The sequence below is a fragment of the Elephas maximus genome, chromosome 17, assembly GCF_024166365.1.
Source record: "Elephas maximus indicus isolate mEleMax1 chromosome 17, mEleMax1 primary haplotype, whole genome shotgun sequence".
NCBI lineage: Eukaryota > Metazoa > Chordata > Mammalia > Proboscidea > Elephantidae > Elephas > Elephas maximus.
The window spans coordinates 81,528,671-81,554,118 of NC_064835.1; the positions used below are offsets into that span (position 1 = coordinate 81,528,671).

General features: G+C 38.3%; 1 pseudogene; it reads left to right on the forward strand.

Moving 5' to 3' along the window:
* On the forward strand, positions 1-25,448 carry LOC126060302 (DET1 homolog; annotated as a pseudogene).

Genomic DNA, 25,448 nt, shown 5'->3' on the forward strand with positions numbered 1-25,448 from the left:
ATGGATCATCATGCTTCCCACCATCGAACCTGGCGGAACCCAAAACCAAAATCTCATTCACCACCTGGGAGGTGAAAGGATCCGCTCAGGCAAGGCAGGTACCCACGGGCATCAGGTTGGGGTATCCACTAGAATGTCTCCCCAACTTCACAGTTGTCCACGTTGAGAACCTTCCTTGTTTTTTGTGTAAATTCTTACTCGATGGACACTTCTTTATTGCTTTTTCTTTGGGCCAGATATCTCTGGAAACCTGTGAGGACCAGGGCTGCCAGGCTGCAGGGGCATGATGGGGAGATCCTGTCCAAGTGAAATGACCAGCTATCAATCAATATCTAGGGCTGGCTCTTTGAATGCTTTTTGTCCTGCTGCACATTACCAACGTAGGGGCTAATGGTGAGTACCAGAACTGGGAGTGTAGTCTCTTCACTGATGACTGTCAGTGTGTCATCATGGGCTCAGCTGTCTACCTCCCAGAGGAGCCTCACCCCTCCTTCTACAAGGCGTACGGAAACAGTGAATCAGTGAGCCCCAACCCACTGTCCCTTCTCTCTATATCATTGACCTTCACACAGGCAGCTTGTGTAACATTTGCACATTCAAGTGTGATAAAGTGGCCCTGTTACACCCAAGGGCTACACCTGTACAAGAACATCCTGGCCATCTTGTCAGTGCAGTAGCAGACCACCTGCATCTTTCAGGTGATTCCTGAAGGCACTGTCATTGATGTGTGGCCCAGTGGCTGCTTCTGCTATGAGGATGTCCTGCTCATTGTGTCAGCTGTTTTCCCCAAGATACAGCAGAACAGTCAGACAGGCATAGCCAATCCCTTTAGAGATCTTTTTATCAACTCCCTGAAACACTAGCTACTTGTGCGCTTGTGGCATGGGCAGAACAGAATGGTGGTGCAATGGCCAAGAGGGCCTTCTAGTATTTTAACCAGCTGTGGCAGCTGCACATGTGGAAAATGCAGCTTTTGGATGAAAACTGTTTATCAGGTACACTAGTGAGGACACTGTAACACTCTAGGTCTCAGGTCCATTACAGGCATCTTTCTTTGGCCTGTACAATATGGGGACAACAGAGGGGCTCAATCTATTTGAGTATATGTTAGATGAGGTTTTTGAACTCTTTGAGAACTTCTGTGACCTCTTCTGTAATGCTACCCTATACAGAAAAGGCCAATTTCTCTGCTCAATTTCCAGCACTAAATTTTCAAAGTGGATCCAACACTGGCTCAAAGACACTTATCAATGCCGTATATGGAGGGCACACAGAGGCAGTGCACCAGCTGCTGGGGCAGCTCCCCATCAGTGCCCAGTCCTACAGTGGGAGCCCCTATATTGATTCGTCTCTCTTCAGCTACAATTGCAAGTGGGTGTCAGTCATACAGCAGCCCAAGCCTTGTGGAGATCACTCTATCAGATTCTACGCCTGGGACTCTGGCTTGCTCAAGCTTGAGATCCAGGCAGGCTTATTGGGCCACCCCATCAACCACACAATGCGACACCTTGTTGCCTTCATTTTTCATCTTTTTGAGCTTTTTGTCATCTCTGTACAGAGGACTAATACTAAGTATGTCATCACCCAAGCTAGGTTATCTGATCTTCCAAGACTTCGCCTCCCTCTTATCTCGTTTAGGAGCCCTGATGGCACAGTGGTTAAGAGCTACAGCTGCTAACCAAAAGACTGGCAGTTTGAAACCACCATCCGCTCCTTGGATATCCTATGGGGCAGTTCTACTCTGTCCTATAGGGTCACTATGAGTCGAAATCAACTTGATGGCAACAGGTACAGGTAATCTTCGTTGACTCCAAAGCAAAAGCCTCTGACTACCAGTCCTGTTCCTGTGGTTTCAGACTAGTTTACCTAAAATGAGACCGAGTAGAAGAGAGAAGTCGGGGTGGGGAGTGGATCAGCATAACCAATTTTTTTTATTGTATATGAACCACTGATGGACTTTCAGTCCCTTTGCATTTTCTCTGTGGGAATGCATAGCATTAATTAGGTTCATTTAATTTTTTGTTTTATTTTGCATTTTATTACTCTGAGAAGAGAGCATTACACCCTACTCACTACTCGTTACTTTTTTGGCCTTGCGATATGTGGCCTGAAATAGATATATCTTGTCCACTTATGAGATCTATATATATTCCTTCCACTTAGCCAACAAGCAGGGCTATCTTTATAAGCAAATATAATAAATAAATAAAGCCTTGTTATCTGCTTACTTTAAAATAAGTTAAAAAAATTGAAATTATATAACATATATTTTCTTACCAGAGTAGAAATAAAATGTAAACAAATAACAGGAAGATAAAATGAAAATCTATAAACACTTGGAAATTTAATAGCACATTTTGAAATATTCCATGGGTCACAACTGAAGTTGCAAGAGATAATAAAAAACATTATGAACTGAACAAAAAAAAAAACACAACATATAAAATCTGTGGGATGCCAATAAAACAGTGTTTACAGAAAAATTTATAGCATTAAATTCTTATATTAAAAGCAGAAGAAAGGAGAAAAACAGCAGAGTAGGCAATTCCGAATGTTCATCCATCAAAATATCGAAAAACAAGCAGAAACTGTCAGAATCAACTTTGTTAAAACTCTGGAAAATAGTCAGTGGTTTGCCACAAACAAGGTGATTTAAAAAACAGGAGGAAAGCTTTGTGGCATTTTTACTTGCTTTTATGTCACTCCTTCCCCATCTCACTGATGGTCTTGAACATAGCAGCCTGTGTTCCCAGTGTGGGACTCTAGTACCTGATTTCAGAGAAGGCAGAGCAAATATTATTTAAACATTATTGTTTTTGTCTGTTCTAACCTGAAAGACTGATGCAAGGTGATTGTCTGATTGGCCCAACATGGAAAAATCACCCATGTTTATACCAAGAATTTAGAAAGCCACCCAAATGCCTAGTGAAAAATGTACGCTCAGAAAAAACCTGAGAAACTTTCACCTCTGGCTGATCTCTAGGGTCCATACAAGCAAGAGGTAAAGGCCAATACAGAGTTGCCAACAGCCTGGCTAAGTGTTGAATAGTGCCTCCAAATGAAGTCAGTTTTCAAAGAAAAGTAGAGTTTGTTTTGTTTTTGTTTAACTCTTCAAACACTAACTGAATGCAAGTGGAAGGAACAGAGGCTTCAGTGACTACACGTGGCAAAGAATGCAGTCATTGCAAAAAAGTAAAAGTCAATAAACAAACAGATTTCTGCAGCCTATACCAATTAAGCCCAGCAAACCCTGAGGAGGGAGAAGAATCTTATTTTAATAGTTACCATATTATAATGTTCAAATACCCAGTTTCAACAATAACAAACTATAAATCATACCAAAAAAAGAAAGTATTTTTTTCTGTTCATATAAAAAAAATAAATTGAGAGAAACTGTCCCCAACAAAGCCCAGACATTGGATTTACTGGACAAAGACTTTAAATCAACTATCTTAGGTGTTCTCAATGAGCTAAAAGAAACCATGGACAAAATTCTAAAGGAAATCAGAAAAATGATGTAGGAACAAAATGAGGGACAACAAAGAAATAGAAATTATAAGAAGGCATCAAATAGAAATTCTGGAGCCAGGAAGTATAAAAATAGAAGTTAAAATTCACTAAGAGTTCAACAGAAGATTTTAGCAGGCAAAAGGAAGAACCAGTGAACTGGAAGACAAACAACTGAAAAGAAAAAAAAAAAGTGTATAGGCCAACATACGTGTTACATGAGTCCCAGAAGGAGAAGAGAGAGCGAAAGGAACAGAAAGAATATTTGAAGAAATAGTGGCTGAAAATTGCCCAGAGTTGTTGAAATGTATGATTCTACACGTTCAAGAATCTCACCAAACATCAAGTAAAATAAACTTAAAGAGATCCACACACAGACACGTTATATAGTCAAAACCCAAAGACAAAGAGAACCTTGAAAGCAGAAGGAGAGAAGTGACTCTTCAAATCAAAAGGATCCTCAGCAATGTTAACAACTGATTCTCCTCGGAAATGTTGGAGACCAGAAGGTAGTGGGGTTTAAAGCAATGAAAGAGGGAGAAAAACATACAGAACAAAATCTGTCATTAAGAATTTTGTATCTGGCAAAACTATCTTTCAGAAATGAAAGAGAAATTAACACATTACCAGTAAAACAAAAGCTATGGGGGTTCATTACCTATCAACTTACTATACAAGAAATTCTAAAGAGAGTCATTCAGGTTGAAGTAAATGGACCCTCAACAGTAATTGAGAACTTAACAAAAAAATAAAGATCTCCATTAAAAGTTGCTATGATGGTAAATATAAAAACCATAGAAAATCAATGTAATCCAACACATAAATAAAACAAAGGAGAAGAACCGTACGATCATACCAATTGGTACAGAAAAGGCATTTGATAAAATCTAACACGCTTTCCTGATTAAAAACTCTCAGCAAGATGGAAATAGAAGGGTACTTTCTCAACATAATTAAGAGCATATATGCAAAACCAACAACCAACATTATTCTCAATGCAGAAAGACTGAGAGTCTTCCCTTTGAGAAAGGGAATGAGACAAGGATGCACATTGTCACCTCTCATATTCAATATTTTACTGGAAACATAGCCAGACCGATAAGGTACCCATATAAAAAAAAAAAAAAAAAAGAAAACTTTTTTTTTTTTTTTTTGGAAAAAGTAAAATTATCTCTATTCACAGATGATATGTTCCTATTCCTAGAACATCCTAAAGATTCCATGAGAAAATTGCTGGAACTAATAGAAGGATTCAGCAATACTGCAGGGTACAAGATCAATACACAAAAATCAATTGGGTTCCTTTACACTAACAAGGAGTGGTTGGAAAAGGAAATCAATAAAACAATACCATTTAAAATAGCTCCCACAATGATAAAATACCCAAGAATGAGCCAGAAGAAGTAGATGGTTCCTGGCTACTACTACCTATACCTATCGTTCTGACTGGGATCACAATAGATGGCTCTAGATAGAATGGGAGAAAAATGTGAACAAAACTTAAAAGGACCACACCAACTGGACCAATTGAGAACAAGGGACTCCCTGAGACTATGGCCCTGAGGCACTCTTTAAACCTGTAACTGAAACTATGCCCTGAGATCACCTTTTAGTGGAACAAAGTGCCACACAAAATAAAGGATGTTAACCCATAAGTATGGTGCTCTACTAAAAAAAAATTATGTGAGACCAACGGTCAACATTTATTGTAAAGCACAGATGAGTTGATAAAGGGGCAGGGAGTACTGGAAATGGAATAACCAGTACACACCTAAAGAGAATGTTGACACATTATGAAAAATGTAACAAGTGTCACTGGACAATTTGTATACAATTTTTCAGATGGGAACCTAATTTACTGTGTAAACTTTCACCAAAAACATAATAAAATATTATTTAAAATAAATAAATAAATTTAAAAGGAAGTTTTATTGTACTTTTGGTTTGTAATCCCAGTTTTTATTTTCTACATAAAATAAAAGATAAATGCATAAAAATAGCTGTGACTTTATGATCTAGGGCACACAGTTTATGAAGATGTAGTTTGTGACAACAATGCCATAAAGGGCAGAGCTATCTAAGGGCAAAGTCAAAAGTTTCAATTCCTCAAGAATGTGTAACAGTTATAAATATATACACATCAAACAACAGAACCTCAAAATATATGAAATAAACATTGACAGATTTGAAGGGAGAAAATTCAAATAGCACTTTGTCCATAGTTTCCAATATGTAGTATACATTCCTATGTTAGGACTGTATGATAAAAATAGTTATATAATAATAGTTCATTACATCTTTTTCAATAATAGAACATCTACACAGAAGATCAGTGAGGAAATAGAGGTCTTGAACAACATTATAAACCAACTGATCTCACAGATGTATATATAAAATACTTTACCCAATAATAGAACATGCATTCTTCTCAAGTGCACATGGAACATTCTCCAGGACAGACCATATTTCAGATCACAAAAATTTTCAATTAATTTAAAAATTAAAATCATGCAAAATATCTTATCTCACTGTAATGGAATGAATCTAGAAATTAGTAACAGAAGAAAAACCAAAAAATTCAGAAATGTGTGGAAAAGTTTACAAAAACACAGTTTTAAAAAGCCAGTGAGTCACTCCAGAAGATCAGCTAGATAATTGGAATCTTCTAAAAATTAAACACTTATGCTCATCAAAAGATTTCACCAAAAGAGTAAAAAGAGAACCTACAGACGGGGAAAAAATTTTTGGCTTAACAAATCTGACAAAGGTCTGATCTCTAAAATCTACTGGAAAATACAACACCTCTACAACAAAAAGACAAATAATCCAATTAAAAAATAGGCAAAGGAAACTAACAGGCACTTCGTCAAAGAAAACATTCAAGAGGCTAACAGACACATGAGGAAATGCTCAAGGTCACTAATTATTAGAGAAATGCACATCAAAACCATAATGAGATACCATCTCACCCAAGCATCACTGGCATGAATAAAAAATCAGAAGATAACAAATGCTGGAGAGGCTTCAGGGAGATCAGAACCCTTATGCACTGCTGGTAGAAATGCAAAATGGTACAACTATCTTGGAAAACGATACGGTGCTTCCTTAGAAACCTAGAAATAGCAATACCATATGATCCAGCAATCCCACTCCTAGGAATATATCCTAGAGAAATAAGAGCCAGCACGTGAATAGACATAGGCACACCCATGTTCACTGCAGCATTATTCACAATAGCAAAAAGATGGAAACAACCTAGATGCCCATCGACAGATGAATGGATAAACAAGCTATGGTACACAATGGAATCTTACACAATGACAAAGAACAATGATGAATCTGTGAAGCATCTCACAATGTGGGTGAATCTCGGTACAGTATGCTGAGTGAAATAAGTCAATCACAAAAGGACAAATATTGTATGAGACCACTACTATAAAAACTCATGAAAAGGTTTACACACAAAAAGAAACAATCTTTAATAGCTACGAGTGAGGGGAGCGGTGGGGTTGGAAAAACACTAAATAGACAATAGATTAGTGGTAACTTTGATGAAGGTTAAGACAGCATACAATGCTAGGGAAGCCAGCACAACTTTTATAAGGCAAGGTCATGGAAGCTCCACAGACACGCCCAGATTCCCTGAGGCACCAATTTGCTAGACTGAGGGCTATGGGGACCATGGTCTTGGCGAACATCTAACTCAATCGGCATAATGTAGTTTAAAAAGAAAATGTTCTACATTCTAGTTTAGTGAGTAGCGTCTGGGGTCTTAAAAGCCTTTGAGTGGCCATCTAAGATCCTCTAGTGGTCTTGCCCCTTCAGGAGCTACGGAGAACAAAGAAAACAAAAGACTCAAGGGAAAGATTCGTCCGAAGGACTAAGGAGCCACAACTACCACAGCCTCCACCAGACTGAGTCCTGTACAACTAGATGGTGCCCAGTTATCACCACTTACTGCTCTGGTAGGGGTCACAATAGAGGGTACTGGACAGAGCTGGAGAAAAATGTTGAACAAAATCCCAACTCACAAAAAAAAGAACAGACTTACTGGCCTGACAGAGACTGGAGAAACCCTGAGAGTATGGCCCCCGGACACCCTTTTAGCTCAGTAATGAAATCATTCCTGAGGTTCATCCTTCAGCCAAAGATTAGACAGGCACATAAAACAAAATGAGACTAAAGCAAAATGAGACTAAAGGGGCACACCAGCCCAGAGGCAAGGACTAGAAGGCAGGAGGGGGCAGGAAATCTGGTAATAGTGAACCCAAAATGGAGAAGGGAGAGTGTTGACATGTCATGGTGTTGTTAACCAATGTCATAAAACAATATGTATACTAACTGTTTAATGAGAAGCTAGTTTGTTCTGTAAACCTTCATCTAAAGTACAATTTAAAAAAAGCCAGTAAGTCAAAATAAAAATCACAAAGGAATATGAAAATACTTAGAGTGAGATAAAAAGAAAAAAAAGCAAAGAAACAACATATCAGAATTTATGGGATACAGTAAAAGCAGGGTTCACAGAGATAATTAGAGCAGTAAAAGCTTATATTAAAAGAGAAAAAAGATCACAAAAAGATAACCTAACTTGATGTCTTGAGGAACTAAAAAATGGAAGAGCAAACTAAACTTATAGCTAGCATAAGGAAAGGAGTAATAAAGATTTGAGTGGAGATAAAGTAGGGAATAGAAAAATAGTAAAGTGAGTCAATGAAACCAAAAGTCGGTTCTAGGTAAAGATCAACAAATTTTAGCTATTTACAAAGAGAAAAAGAGAGAAGATGCAAAAACTGAAATCAGAAATGAAATGTGTGAATTAATATTGACCTTCAGAAATAAAAAGTATTGTAAGAGAATACCATGTGACTAATTTTATGTCAAAAAATTAGCTAACCTAAATGAAATGTATAAATCCCTATAAACACACAAAATACCCAAACGGACTCAAGAAGAAATATACAGACCTGTAACAGTTAAAGAGATTGAATCAGTAATAGTAATAATAATCTTTCAGAAAAGAAAATCCAGAACCAAATGGCATCATTGGTGAATTTAATCAAACATTTAAAGAAAAAAACACCAATTCTTTTCAAACTCTTTCAAAGAGCAGAAGAGGAGGGAATACTGCTCAGTTCATTCTTTGAGGCCAGCATTACCCTGATATCAAAGACAGAGAAAGACATCACAAGAAAATAAAACTACAGACCAATATATCTTATAAATACATATCTACAAATCCTCAAAAAAATCAAACAAACTAAATCCAACAGCATATTAAAAGGACTACACACCATGACCAAGTGGGATTTAAGTGAGAAATGCAAGAGTAGTTCAACATACAAAAATCAACCAATATAATGCACACATTAATAGAGCAAAAATTAACAACAAACTCATCTCAATTGATGCAGAAGGGCATTAAACAAAATCTATACCCTTTCCAGATAAGAACACTCAACAAAATTAGGAATAGAAAAGAATTTCCTCAACATGATAAAGGACGTTTATAAAAAACCCACAGCTAACATCATATCCAATGGTGAAAAATTGAAAACTTTCTGCCTAAGATAAGGAACAAGACTATAAGTACCACTTTCACCACAGCACTGGGTATTTAACATTGTACAGAAAGTTCTAATTAGAGCAATTAGGCACAAAAAAGAAATAGAAGGCATCCAAATTGGAAAAGAAGCAGTAAAGCTGTTTTTATTTGCAGATTACACACACACACACACACACACACACACAGATACATACATATATATACCCCAAGACAAGAAAGCTACTAAAGCAAATAAATTAATTCAGCAAATTTGCAGGGTACAAGATTAACACTCAAAAATTAGTTATGTTTTTATACATCAGCAATGAACAATCCAAAAAGAAATTAAGAAAACAATTCCACTTATGTCAGTATCAAAAAGAATAAGACACTTAGAAATAAAGAGGCACTGATGGTGCAGTGGTTAAGAGCTCAGACTGCTAACCAAAAGGTCGACCTAAAACCAAATCTGTGGCCGTCGAGCTGATTCCAACTCATAGTGACCCTGTCGGTCAGAGTAGAACTGCCTCACAGGGTTTCCAAAAAGCAGCTGGTGGATTTGAACTGCTGACCCTTCGATTAGCAGCCAAACTCTTAACCACTACGCTGCCAGGGTTTCTAAAGGGTCTGCAGCCAGTTTGAATCCACCAGCCTCTCTTTGGAAACCGTATGGGGCAGTTCTACTCCGTCCAATACGGTCGCTATGAGTCAGAATCGACTTGATGGCAACTGGTAGGAAAATAAAAGACTCGTACACTGAAAACTACAAAACATTCTTGAAAGAACTGAAAAGTATATATAATACTTATATAAATATAAAAAAAAATAATGTGGTGTATTACATTGATTGATTTTCTAATGTTGAGCCACTCTTGTATTCATGGGATGAATCCCACTTGATCATGTTGTATAATCCTTTTAACATTCTTTTGAATTAAGTTGAAGACTCTAAAGCATTACTGAAAGAAATGAAAGAAAACCTAGATAGATGAAAAGACGTCCCACGTTCATATATCAGAAGACTTAACGTTTTTACTGTATTAATACTACCCAATGTAATCTACAGATTCAAAGCAATCACTATCAAAATTTTGACTTTTTTTTGGTGTGGAAATGGAAAAGCATATCCTCAAATTCATATGGAACTTTATAGTCTCTAAATAGCCAAAATAATTTTACAAAGTTGGAGGACCGTCACTTTCTGATTTCAAAACTTACCATAAAGCTACCATAATCACGACAATGTGGTACTAACGTGGGATAGGCATGTAGACATATAGAATAGAATGGAGAGTCCAGATATAAACCCATACATCTGTGGCCAATTGATTTTTAACAAAGATGTCAAGCTTATTCAATGAAGAAAGAACAGTCTCCTGAACAAATGGTGTTGGGACAATTGGATATCCATAGGCAAAAGAATGTATTTGGACTTCTAACACCATACAGAAAAATTAACTCAAAGTGGATCAATGACTTAAATATAAGAGCTAAATCACTGAAACTCTTAGAAGAACACAAACTTGCATGCAAGTGTGTCAGCTTTATTAATACTAGCCAGAAATTGGAAACAGCAACAATGTCCTTCACGTGGTGAAAGGATGAACATACAAATCAATAGTACTCAGCAATTGTCTTAGTTTCTTAGTGCAGCTTAAAAGAAATACCAAAAATGGATGACTTTAACAAACAGAAATTTATTTTCCCATAATTTAGGAGGATAGAAGTATGAATTCAGGGTATCACCTCTAGGGGAAAGCTCTCTGTTCACTCTAAGGAAAAATCCTTGTCTCAGCTATTCCAGCATTCTTCTCGGTATTTCTAGATCTCCACTTGGCATCTATCTTTCCCTCATTTTGTTTGGTTCTCTGTGTCTAGTCTGCTCTTTTTGTATCTCAAAAATGAGCAGGTTTAAGACATACCCTACGTTGATATGACTTCATTACTGTGAGAAAGAAAACCCTATTCCCAAACGGAATTCTATTCACAGCTATAGAAGTTAGGATTCAAACACATATTTTTGCTGTTTCAATCCATAATAGGAATAAATACACACAGATGAAGGCAGCAACATGGATGCATCTCAAATATATTGTGCTAACTGAAAGAACCTAGACTCAAAACTCTATATACTGCTTGAGTCTACTTACATAGCATTCTGGAATTGGCAAAAGTATAGGAGTGGAAAACAGATCACTACATCCTTGTTCCTGTTAACATTTCACTACTCTTCATGCTAAATTATGTAATTTAAATTCAGTTTATACTTTGGACATGTTGTTAAGAGGGATTAGTCCCTGGAGAAGTATATCATGCTTGGTAAAGTAGAGGGTCTGGGAAAAAGAGAAAGCCCCTTAATGAGAAGGATTGACACAGTGACTGCAACAATGGGCTCAAGCATAACAATGATTGTGAGGATGGCGCAGGAGCGGGCAGTGTTTCCTCTGCTGTGCATGGGGTCACTGTGAGTCAGAACCGACTCGATGGCACTGAACAACAATAATAATTAAGTTTAATGGGTGTTTCCATCATAGAAACTATACTTGGGGATTTTTTTTTTCCCCCTTCTATACTTTTTTTTTTATACTAAATGATTATCAGTCATGTGAAAAATTTTAAGCTGGCCATAGCCTCCAGAGGTACTAAGGAGGATGAGTACCTTAGATGAAAGATTGACTTCAGGCAGATGCAATAGTGGTCTAGAAGCAAGGTTCAGTTAATCTTCAGTTGGCTTGGGCAATAGAATCTTCCATTCAACATTCGAATGCAGGATCTGACATGATCCTTAGGCCTGGAATGACATTCTGAGTGCTATAAACTGCTAGGCTTCTTTCATTCTTCTGTTAATTGTGGAGGAAGAAGTGACTGTACAAGATTTGTAGTCCATCCACATATCACGAGCACAATTCCTCTTTACCAGTGACTAACCATTTCTATTACCCAGTGTGATGGTTAATGTTATGAGTCAACTTGGCTATGATTCTCAGTGGTTTGACAGATACTATGTAATTACTTTCCACTGAACAATCAATGGAAATGGGAGTTTCCTTAAGGGTGTGGCCTGTCTCCTGTATATAAATAGATTGTTCTGGCAAAACTCTCTCCCTCTTTCTCTCTTGTTCCTGTACTCTTTTGGTTACCTGACCTCCGATTCTTGGGATGTAAGCCTGCAGAAGTCTCTGATCTGCCGCCTAACTTGCAGATTTTGGATTCACCACCCCCTGCAACCCAGTGAGAGAGCAGGGGGTGCCTCATCTGCAGATTTGGGGCTCTTCGCCCCTGCAATCACACGAGCCAGCAGAGATCTTCAGCTTGTTGTCTGATCTACAGATTTGGAGCCATCCTAAGTAAGTTTCTCTATCTATATATCTATGTGGAAACCCTGGTTGCATAGTGGTTAAGTGCTACGGCTGCTAACCAAAAGTTTGGCAGTTTGAATTCACCAGGCACTCCTTGGGAACTCTACGGGGCAGTTCTACTCTGTCCTTTAGGGTCGCTATGAGTCGGAATTGACTCAACGGCAGTGGGTTTGGTTGGGTTTTTTTATCTATGTACACTTCACTGGTTTCGCTCCTCTAGAGAACCCACATTAAGACATTCATTATGCTAATTAAGGTGCTTTCCGGTGCTGAATAGTAGCAGACTCAAGAGTGTGGCCAATGACTAGAGGGTTTCAAATGGTAATCACACTTGGATTGTGTACACCCAATTGGAGTTCTTCAAATATTAACTACTCATACCTAGGATATAGCTCAGTGGTTACTAAACCCATCCATTGGAATCACCTGGAGATTTTTTTTAAAACTCAACGCTTAGACCACACTCCAGGTAAATTAAATTTGGATCTCTGGACTTGGGACAAAGGCAAAGAGTATTTTTTGAACCTCTCTAGGTGATTTCAATGACAGTTCTGGTGGATCAGTGTTTAAAGCACTTGGCCGCTAACTGAAATGTTGGCAGTTCAAACCCACCAGCCACTCTATGGGAGAAAGATGTGGCAGTCTGCTTCCGTAAAGATTTACAGTCTGGGAAACCCTATGGGGCAGTTCTACTCTGTCCTATAGGTTTACTACAAGTTGAAAATTGACTCAACAGCAGTGGGTTTGGTATGGTTTTTTGGTTAAGTGATTTCAATGTGTAGACAAGTTTGGAAACCACTGATACAGATTAAAAAAATATATATATCACTATTTAAAATGAATGATTTTATAGCAAATTATAGGCATTGTAACAGAGTGTATAAAAGAAAAAAAAAAGAAATCCAAATAGAAATCCTGCTGATAAATATAGAAGGGACCCACAAATCTTCGCAATATGGAGAGGCATTAAGATGGAGAGACAGTTCTTGATAATTGACAATCTAGTTCCTGATAACTGGAAATCTAATTTTCATTTCCTTAACGTGGTCAATATTTGCAGTCATCTCTCATTGACTATCTGATTTTTTGTTTAACTGTTTAAAGACTTAGATTTTTTTTTTCTGACAGCCTCCAAAATTAACATGGTAGGATTCACAAGTGAATTAAAAAAATCTTTGAATCAGTTCCTTCTTTCCACTCTCAAACATCGCACACATATATTCCCACCTAGAGACACTTATGATTTTTTCTCTATATCAAATAGATACCTATTTCATTTTAAAATCATCTGACAATAAGCATCACAGCTTTTTACGTAATTTTGGCAGTTTTCAGTGCTCCTAAGCAGTCTTGGAGACCTTATCCAAATCAGCATAGAGCTGTATATAAATACCTCCTTGATCCCACTTTATTTTTTAAATAGACTGGCCCAAAGGAATAGCTGTGAAAGTTATTTCCATGAATCTAAGGGTGAGGTCATTCACAAGTTAGTTCTGCAGGTTCCCTCTGGCCTTTCTGCAGACTACAATAAAGCCTCTACTATAAATTTCAGTTTTATTTCCTACCACCAGCTTCTAGTAAGTAGCCTTTCTGCTTCTTTTCACTCAGACAAAGATCATGCCTCTCTTGCCATTAGAAAACACCCAGACAGATCCAGGCACACACATACGTATACATACACACGTACCAAAGCCTGCCTTCTTTTAGCCTTTCTGTTAATATCAACTCTTCAGCATCTGTGTATTCATGATGCCACCTCAGTGCTCATTTAAGGAATGACTTTAGCTCTTCTTCCGGTTACAATTGTGATGATTCATGTCTTATGTCCCAATTTAAGTTGCTTTCTATATTGTGTTTTTAGCATTGCAATCACTGGGCACAGTCTAAACAATGAATGGGAAATGCCATAGAGAGTTTATAGGACACATAATATGAAAAAAATCATGAACTGACATATAAAGAGGAAAGAAAATTGTAACTTTAATATGTAATAAGCTTAGCTATTTCCTTATATGTATCAAATATATACAAAACTGTCTAAATATGCTTTGCTGTCTATGAAACCTAAACTTAGACGTTTTCGAGGTTTTCTTTTTCCTCATATTTATTTTAATTGAAGTATAATTCACATACGATAAATTTAATCCTTTTAAAGTACACAGTTCAGTGTTTTTTAGTACATTCACCTGCTTGTGTAATCATCACCATAATCAATTTTAGGACATTTTCAATGTATATCTGTAAATACAGAGATATTCGTAAAGCACTTTGAAAATAAACCCAAAGATGTATTGTTAAAATAGGAAGTAAAATTATGATGATAGTTAAGTCAATTATTTTCATTTCACTTTTAAAATACTCGGATAAAACTTTTGTCTATTTTAAAGGATCATATTTTCTTGAATAGGTGAATTGGGTGCTGAACCTGCCACTAAATAGAAGAAAAAGAGATCAGAGTAAATTTAAAAGGAGGAATTTCTTATTTTACAAAAAAGAATATTATACTTAATCAACATGCTTTTCAGAATTTTCCAGGATAAAAGCACAATGTTTGACCAAGTATGGTCCTGTCACCTAAGACATCATGCTTTTCAAGTTCCAGCTCCCTAAATACTTCGTGTCCCAAGTGCAATGTCTCTTCCTTCAATTCACAATTGTGGAGTGATCTTCCACAACCACTCCCAGCAACAGTGACTTCTGCTGCTGCCGTGAAGTGCCACAAATATGATGACTATTGGAATATGTCAAGAACTAAATAAAGACCAGGAACTGAATAAAGCACCTGGACACAGAAAACTATACATCATCTCCTTTGCTTCTTTTTTGGAAGTTGGCATGTATGGTGTATTTTTAGCAGGAAAGCAACGGAATGATTTTGCTTAATGCTCGACAGCTGCTCATTAGGCAGATCAGAAAGAGATAAGTGAGATGGGATATCAGTTAAAATTGCAAAGTAGGTGCCAGGAGTACCACATTTCCAGCCTTGCTCACCAACCTTGAGTGACCTTGAGGACTCTTTTCCTCTTGCTCTCCCTGGTTTTCCAGACTTAGAGTTGGGACAAGAACGCTTTCTCAACATCTCCATGGCTCTAGTCAGAATTTACGATGCTTTGAGATTGTTGAAATCACTGATTCCCCTTAAAATTACAGACAAGAACAGATGCCTATTCTGACAATCTCATTTAGATCTGATCCTCAGTGAAGTGTAAAAACATGATAAGAATGTAGGGATAGAATAGAAATGTTGAAAAAGTAAAATTCCATTTGGTGCAAGTCTATCCTTTGTGAGTTTGACTTAGTTTGGTCAAATTGGCCTAATAGGATTACCTTGTTAACAGGCGATTCTGTTTTCTATAATGATATTAAATATGCCCAAACATGAAGTGTAGAATCAAACCTGATACACATACGTTGGTCAAATCAGGTAAAGGTGGACAGTTTCAAAGCTCAAAAACTTTTGCTACTCCATAATTCAAAGATTATTTCGTATGCACTTGTTGCAATTAGGGTGATGATGACCCCCTTCTGATCATCTGAAGATAATGAAGCTTTGACTAGATGATGCATAGTTCACCTACTTAAATAACTGAGTTTAGCAATAATGAATTAGTTTAGACGTCAGTGTTTGGGCCTTTAACCCAGGTGAGTTCCTTTTTCAAGCCCTAGAACTGTAAGATGATAAGATAATAACGAGAAGGGAACTGCTTCTTTCAAAGAAATTACTTCATGTGCTAGAGAGACTGGAGTTTTCTCTGAGTCTTCGCCTTTGCTAGGTGCTGCGGAGTCAGTTCTGACTCACAGTGACCCTATGCACAACAGAACGAAGCACTGCCTGGTCCTGTGCTGTCCTCACAATTGTTGCTGTGCTTGAGCTCATTGTTTTGGCCACTGTGTCAATCCATCTCGTTGAGGCTCTTCCTATTTTTCACTGACCCTCTAGTTTACCGAACATGATGTCCTTCTCCAGGGATTGATGCCTCCTGATAGCTCTTCATAAGGGTAATTCTGATGATATTGGTTTAATTGCTGGAAGAAATGTGTAATTTGATTTTAGTTTATTAAAATATATTTTTAAAATAACTTTGGTCTCGTTCATATATTACTGGTTATGAGGTTGATTTGAATGTGTGATATGTTAAATAAAACTCTGGTAGTGGAAGTATGACATAGCTCCAGCTATGATCCTTCTATATGAGCTTTATCATGGACTCTGTTGTGGTTGATCACCTGGAGAGCCTTGAGGAGCCAGAACAGCCAGCCATGCTGATTATATGGCCTGCTGAGAATAAAAAAAAAAAAAAAAAAATTTTTTTTTTTTTTTGATAGGGGAGGCAAATACGGAGCCAACATTAGCTGTTGGTTTAAACAAATAAGTTGCCTATGGCCAGCATTTATAATTCCAAGAGCTTCCTTTGCCAATGTTTGAGATGCCGTGGGCTCACGCCAACATCAGGGCTAGTCTGCGTCAGAGCTCCGTAGTACCATTTTTGGACTAGGTTCATTTCTGTGGAAAGATATGGCTCACTGTGTACATTTCAATTACAATGGCTGACAGAGTAATAAATCCATTTCTCCCTGAAACAGCTATTTTTATAAAGCCTCTCCAGTAAAACTTTACAGTGTAAAAATGCCCACACATAACCAAATGCCAATTCTTTAAGTCTTATCTGGGGATGAAATTTGGTTCCCACATGCTGGGAAGGTGTAGGAAGGAAAGGAAAAAAGAAGTGCATGTGATGGGCAGCCAGTGCATGATGAATTAATAATAATGGTGACCAGACAAATTTTCACAGCCTGTGAACAAGTCACAGGTCAAATTCTTTTTATCTGTAACTTCAGTTCAAGCTGTTTTCTAATAGTCAAGCTGACTTAGGGGAAATGCTTTAAAATTTCTAGCCTGGGGTCAATATGAGCAGAGGAGTATAGTATCACTGACTAACCGAGAACATTTCAACAAAATAAAATCTATATTTTTGGCAATTTTTTTCCCCTAAGAGATGAAGTCACCAATTATAATTTTCAAAAGTATTCCAGTTTTCATATAATGTTGAGCTCTATCTTATATTGCTAAACTAATTCTCATTACAGATGTAAGAATTACTTTTTTTTTTCCCCAGAGAAATTACATGGGATATATGTAATGGAAATTTGGTTGTAGCTAATCACAGAAGGTGAAGAGACCATACCAAAAAACAAACCAAACTAGGTAAAATGTTTTAAGACCTCTCTACTAGATCCAGTGGTTAAGTGCTTGGCTGCTAACCAAAAGCTCAGCTGTTCTAATCCACCAGCCACTCCCTGCAAACACCATGGGGCACTTGTACTCCACCCTATAGGGTTGCTATGAAATGGAATCAACTCGACGGCAATAGGTTTTCTACTAGATCCAACCAATTTTTTCCTTTGACATACAGCTCTTGCTTCCCAGTCCACACTTCTTGAAAACTGCTTCTTCCCAAAGCAAGGCAAATTGCTTTTTCCCTCATGATGAATACTGAAATACGTTTGCACTAAGGGACTTTGCTTTCCAGAGCTGATTTGATTGGGAATCAATGCCTTACCAAGGCTGAGTCAGCTCATTGGCCAACCAGAAGTCTGTACTATACTCTTTAACAAGAACTTAAAATAATAGACACAGAGGCCGAGAGATTTGAAGACGAATTGATAAAGCCACCCGGTCCTTGAGCTTACAAAGATCTAGTAGGTCAATGTTTTATATTTTATGAGACACTGCTGCAGGGTTTCCAACAAATCCTATATTTTACCTGAGGTGATTTGAGTGGCTTAGGGAGAGCCACTTCTGTTCTGCCTCACATTAGAGGATGAGGCTTTTGCCCCACTTCCGCTGGCCACCTCATGAAGAATAGACTTCTCCTTTATGACCTCTGACTTCACACGATGTTTACAGACTCTTTGAGCCTATAGTAAAAGCCTTGTTCAAAATAGCTGCACAAGAAATAAATAGCTTGAGACCTTTATCTTTCCCAAAAGTTTCAGCAGTGTGATCGAATTCTGTCCTTGTTTATTCCCGAGGGAACCCAGGTTCCATTGTAGTCTGAAACCTTTCAGCTAATTTGAGATCTGTCCCAGGCCTGACCTAAATCCCTGGGTTGGTTTCATCACTTACCTTATCTTCCCATCCTGTTGCTATGGGCACTAGACACCTTGTTGTGTTAAGGATAAACCAGGACTTTTTGCATGGAATCAGATCCAGCTGAGATTTAAAATGATAGTTTTGATCCCAAAACACATTTGGGGATGTAGAAGGGAGAATAGGCCTTCTCATTTCCATCCTACCCTGTCCATGTACTCCAGCCACGCCAGCTGCTTTTCTTTCACCACAAACACCTAATCTTTTCACAGCCCTCCTTTCCTCTTACATTTCCCTAGTCTTGGGTTGTCTTCCCCCTAAATCGCTGTTTGGTGGTGCAACCTTGCTTATCTTTGAGTAGTATCCCTATGGTTACCTCTTCTCTGCCAAATTTCTTTCATCCTTAGGCACTTAGTTTCGTCCACTGAGAGGCAGGTAGTAGTACCTTGTACATACACCTGTAGAAGTGTTTGTCACCTTTATTACATTTGTTTACTTCTTTTGTTTGTTGCCATCTAGTCAGCTCTGACTCATGGTGACCCTATCCAAAACACAACAAAATGTTGCCTGGTCTTTCATCGTCTCCATGTTTGTTGGTATGTTCAAGCCCATTGTTACCGTCACTGTGTATTTTCAGTGCCTTCCAACCAAGGGGACTCATCTACAGGAACTATATTAGATAATATTCTGTTGTAATGCATAGGGTTTTCATTGGCTAATTATCATAAATAGATCACCAGCCTTTTCTTCCATAGTTCAGATTAAGATTTACTTCTTTAGCTTCTCTAAACCAAGGGTCAGCAAAGTCAACCTACAGGCTAAATTCAATCTAAGCTTGTCTTTGTAAATGAGTTTTATTTGAACACAGCTACACCCATTTATTTATGAATTGTCTGTAGCTGAATTTTGAACAAACAGCAGCAGAGATGAGTAGTTGCAACAGTGGCCAAATGGCTCTCAAAGCCTAAAATACTATCTGGCCCTTAACAGAAAAAAAGTTCAATGACTCAGGTTCCAGACTGTGACTTCTTCAGGGACAGACACAGTGGTATCTGTTTTAAAAGCTTAACACATCTCCCAGGACTGAACACAGTGTCTTGTTCATAGCAGGGACTCAATGCCTTTATTTTGAGAGTTGAATGACAGGCAAATCACTACCATTCACTAAGTCCTTTCTGATCTCTGACCAGCAAGCAGCTGCTGGTTCACCCAGTAGTAGTAGTAGAAACAAAAAATAGAGTCTTAATTTTCATTTTCTCTGTTTATTTGTTCTACCTTCAGTTACTAATTTTTCACTTGATTTGGCTTTTTTTTCTTATTGCATTTTTTCATACTGTGCAGTTAGCCATCATGAGAAACTGCCCCATAGGCACAAAATGACTGATTACCATACCTTTCTCTCGGACCACTACAGCTTGCTTACATATTGTTTTTTCTGACTCAATACTATTTGATTAAATATAAACTGTAATATAGCCTTTTACATACTCCTTGACCATCACATTTTTCTAAATTTTCCAGAAACATCTGGTCTTCATCCAGGCTAGATTTCCTGCCTCTCCTCCCATATTAGGCTCCCTCTCAATCCATGCCCTGAATCACATTCTTTGCAGCTTTCTTTCTCTCTGTTTTTTTTTAATTAATTAATTTTATTGTGCTTTAAGTGAAAGTTTACAAATCAAGTCAGTTTCCCCTACAAAAACTTATATACACCTTGCTATGTACTCTTAGTCTGCAGTTTTCTTAAGGACCTCAATCACTAAAAAAAAAAACAAAAAAAAAACAGCCTTTCTTTAATACTAGTTATATTCCTTCAAGAATTTCTAGTAACTTTCTTCTAAAAAATAATAACACCTCCTTGAACCCTCATGCTATAGCTATCACCAAATTACACTTGCTATTTCCACTTCTAGCTTCCCTGGGTGACGCAAACAGTTAAGTGCTTGGGTCAAGTCCACTCTGAGTTGCCTGGCGATCTACTTCTGAAGAATCAGCCATTGAAAACTCCATGGCACACAGATCTACACTAACACACATGGTGTTGCTATGAATTGTGATCGACTTGATGGCAATTGATTTATTTGCACTCCTGCATGTCATTCATGTCTCAATGTACTCCATATGTTTTTGTCTCTTCCATTCGGCTGAAATTGCTTTTATTAGTTGTTCTATTTTTCTCCATGCATTCAAAAGCTGGATGATGAATAGGGAAGACTCAAAAGCTGGATGATGAATAAGGAAGACCAGAGAAGAATTGACACCTTTGAATTGTGTTGGTGAAGAATATTAAATATACCAAGGACTGCCAAAAGAAAGAACAAATCTGTCTTGGAGGAAGTACAACCAGAATGCTTCTTTGAAGCAAGGATGGTGAGACTACATCTCACATACTTTGGACATGTTATCAGGAGGGATCAGTTCCCAAAGAAGGATATCATGCTTGGTAAAATAGAGGGTCAGCAAAAAGAGGAAGACCCTCAACGAGATGGGTTGACACAGTGGCTGCAACATGGGCTCGAACAAAACGATTGTGAGGATGGTGCAGGACCAGGCAGTGTTTCATTCTATTGTACATAGGGTTGCTAGGAGTTGGAAGCAACTTGACGGCACCTAACAACAACATTTTTCTCAACCTTTTTAGCAGCTTTCAATACACTGACCAGTCTCTTCATCTTGACACTCTCTCTTCTCCTAGTATGGAGGTTTAAAAAGTATTTCCACAAATTCTTTGATACTCTTCTTTTCAAAAGTTGGAGCTTAATTCTGCTCTCCATGAGTGTGGGCTGGAGTTAGCAACTGTCACCTAATGAATCGCAGAAGTGATGTATGACACTAATAAGATGAAGTTACGAAAAATTGATAGCTTCTGTCTTGGATTCTGTGTCTCTCCCTGTGATCTCTAAATCTGGGGGAAGCAATCTGCCATGTTTTAAGCAGGTCTATTGTGAGAGCCATGTGATGAAGAATTGAAGTCTCTCATCAATAAGCAGGGAGAAATTGAGACCTGCAACAACTACATTAGTGAGCTTGGGAGCAGATTGTCCAGCCCTAGTGAAGCCTTGAGATATTTGTAGCACCAGGTAAGAGCTTGATTACAATCTCGTGAAAGACCCAGAGTCAGAATTACCTAGCTAGGAAGCTCCTAGACACTTGGCCTTCAGAAACTCTGTAAGATTTAAAATAAATGTTTATTGTTTTAAGCTGTCACGCTAAGTGTTGTGGTAATTTGCTATGCAGCAATAGATAACTAATACAATGGGATTAAATGACAATCATAGTAGGAGTAAAATTTTCACACCCACATTTCCTGGTGATTCCTTATTAGATTCTTTAGATGGCATCCTCCGCCCAGGGACGTTTTTCTCAAGACTCTATACTTGGTCCTGTTCTCTTACTATATATGGCCAGGTGATCTCATTTGCCTTTATAACCTCAAATATCTATCAAGGATTGTGGTACTGTAAATTAGTTAATATGGCCCTTCTAGCCATGTGTGGTCTTGTGACTCTCACAAAATGATTGAGTGGGACTATGCAAATAAGGTGTTTGTGGCTCACCAAGAAAATTGGACAGTTTGTTAATAGTGCAAATAAGGTTTATGGAACCCTTGTGGGGTGGGACAATGCAAATAGGGTGTATGAAACCCTAACAAGCAGATTGGTCAGTTTTGTCATTCCACTAGGCTTCAAGGGAGCCCGTTCCAGAAGCGAAGGGGGGAACTCACTACCACCAAGAAGAAAAGCCAGGAGTCTGACCTCCACCTCATTTTGTACCTGGGGTTCCTGCACTGGGAGCCTCCTAGACCCAGGAGGCAGAAAGAGCTGTAAGATCAGAAAAGTTGAGAAGTAGTGGCAAGGGCAGCAGAGAAATGGCAGCAGCAGAACCAAGAGACCATCAAGAGATGGATGGTGGGCATGCCAAGGTGGCTACAGTGGGCATGCTGACCCATGGAACAAGAAAGCTGAGAGCCTTCAGACCTGAGGTTTACTGGTGGAGTGGGGTGCCTCTGGGCACTTATCAGCAGAGCTAAAAAAACACTGTAAAACCTGCCCAAGCAGAGCAGAGGCTGGTATAAAGGCCAAAAGCAAAGAGAAGTGCCTGACCTGAGGGGGCCGAAAGAAGGCCTGTCCTGAGGAGGCTGAGAAGAGCCTGCATGGCCAAGAGGAGCTGAGAGAGCTGTCCTACATTGAAGAAGGGAGGCTTTACCTACATGCTTCCCGGTCCTGAGTTATATAGCCTCTTGATCCTTGACCCTAAGTTGTAACCTGGTACTTCCCTAGTAAACCCCATAACTGTAGGTATGGTCTGCAAGTTCTGTGTAGCCATTGCAACAAATTATTGAATCTAGCAGAGAAGTAGAAAGTGCAGTGGAAGGATGACTGTCATCAGAGTTGGTAAAAAATGTTGGAAAAAGGAGGTATGTCTGACTTCCACCTCATAGTCATCAGCCTCGAGCTGAAGCTGATCTTGATTCTTTCTCTTCCCACTCCTGAAGTTAGATGAGGTCTGAGGTCTGCATGGCATTTTTATAAGGATTTACAAATTTGTATATTGCATTTCCTAGACCAGAGTTTTTCAACCTTGGCATTATTAACATCTTGGGCAAGCTAATTATTTGCTGTGAGGGGCACTTCTGTACATGGTTGGATATTTAGCAGCATCCCCGATCTCCACACTATTGATGGCAGGAACCATGCATTCCTTTCCCAGTTTTGAAAACCAAAAATATCTTTGAGTATTGCCAAATATTTCCTGGGGAGGGAGAGCAAAATTGCCTCTGGTTGAGAATAACTATTTTGGAACTATTTTTGAGGGATTCAAATCCATATTTCCAATCACCTACCTTGGTCTATTGAAGGTTTTTACTCATATAGTATAATCTCATAGACAGCTTAACTTTTACATGTAAAATACTGAATTCATAATCCCTATCTTTTCCCCCATCTCTGGCTGGAAACCTAGTACCTTTTGTGTCCCCCATTTCATTATATGGCTGCACCATCTGACAATTGCTCAATTCCCAAATGCCTAAATCGTCACCACTGTCCACAGGCCTTAAGTGTTCTATCCTTCATCCATTTTTCTAACTTCACCTGAAATAACTCTGTCCTTTAGTCATTGCCCTCTAATTGCTTTGTTTCTGTTGTCATTTTTCTCAGAACATCTTTTGTGCCAGTCTCCTTCCCATGTCATTGTCTCTGCACATACTTCTTCTTCTGCTTAGAATATAATCTTCTTTCCTCTTTTCTCTTTCCACATGTAAATCCTCCCTCAAATCTCAGTTGAAACGTTCCTTCTTCAAGGAAACTCTCCATGATTACCACAGACCAGGACGGTTGTGGTTGCTGTTAGGTGCCACTGAGTTGGTTCTGACTCATAGTGAGTGAACCTATAGTACAACAGAGTGAAACACTGTCAGATCCTGTGCCAACCTCACAATTGTTGCTATGTTTGAGCCCATGGTTGCAGCCACTGTGTCAACCACCTCACTGAGGATCTTCCTCTTTTTTGCTAACCCTCTACCTTACCAAACATGATGTCCTTTGCCAGGGAATGGTTAGACTAGGGTTAGTCTTCCAATTATGAGCTCAGAATGTATCTCCCACCCCTTTTTAACCAGTAGAATTATTATTTTTTGAAACTCTAATTTTAGCATTCCTCTCACAATCTGTAATTTTAGCTTCATTATTGTAGATATCATGTTTGTCTTTCTTCACTTTTATGTGATCTCCATGTAGATCAGCACTTACCAAAAGGTAGGTACTCAAAACTATTTGTTGATTTTAAAAATAAATCGGTGGCTAAATGAGTAAACCAAGAAGTACTAGGAATCTTACTATTCATGCTCCAGAAATCTAGAGATGATCCTACAGGACTTTGTTGTTGTTGTTGTTGTTAGGTGCCATCGAGTCGATTCCGACTCATAGTGACCCTATGCACACCACAACAAAACACTGCCCGGTCCTGCGTCATCCTTACAATCTTTTTTATGCTTGAGCTCATTGTTGCAGCCTCTGTGTCAATCCACCTTGTTGAGGGTCTTCCTTTTTTCCGCTGACCCTGTACTCTGCCAAGCATGATGTCCTTCCCCAGGGACTGACCCCTCCTGACAACATGTCCAAAGTATGTAAGACGCAGTCTCACCATCGTTGCTTCTAAGGAGCATTCTGGTTGTACTTCATCCGAGACAGATTTGTTCGTTCTTTTGCCAGTCCACGGTATAGTCAATATTCTTCAACAACACCACAATTCAAAGGTGTCAACTCTTCTTCGGTCTTCCTTATTCATTGTCCAGCTTTCACATTCATATGATGCGCTTGAAAATACCATAGCTTGGGTGGGGCTCACCTTAGTCTTCAGGGTGACATCTTTGCTCTTCAACACATTGAAGAGGTCCTTTGCAGCAGATTTGCCCAATGCAATGCGTCTTTTGATTTCTTGACTGCTGCTTCCATGGCTGTTGATTGTGGATCCAAGTAAAATAAAATCCTTGACAACTTCAATCTTTTCTCCATTTATCATGGTGTTGCTCATTGGTCCAGTTGTGAGGATTTTTGTTTTCTTTACGTTGAGGTGTAACTTTATGAGGCCCTATGTTCCTATTCTTTTGTAGAGGTATCTACCACATTTATAATTTGGGTAATATTTTCTAAACCGTAGGTATGATTTTCACTATTTTGTAGGAGACAAAAAGCACTATAGAGCAATAAACCGCCAAGCTGTTATCAAAGCTAATAAACCAACTGATGAAACTAAATTTAACATGAATAGTAATATATAAATGAAATGAACTTTTATTGTGATAAGTATAAAAATACTTGACTTTTACAAGTGTAAATAAAAATGCTTTTTTTCCCCCCCAGAAATTATAGTAAAAAACCAACAGATATATTTGAGTGCACTGGATGATTTCTACATGGTTAAAAGTGACATTACGATGAAAAATTAA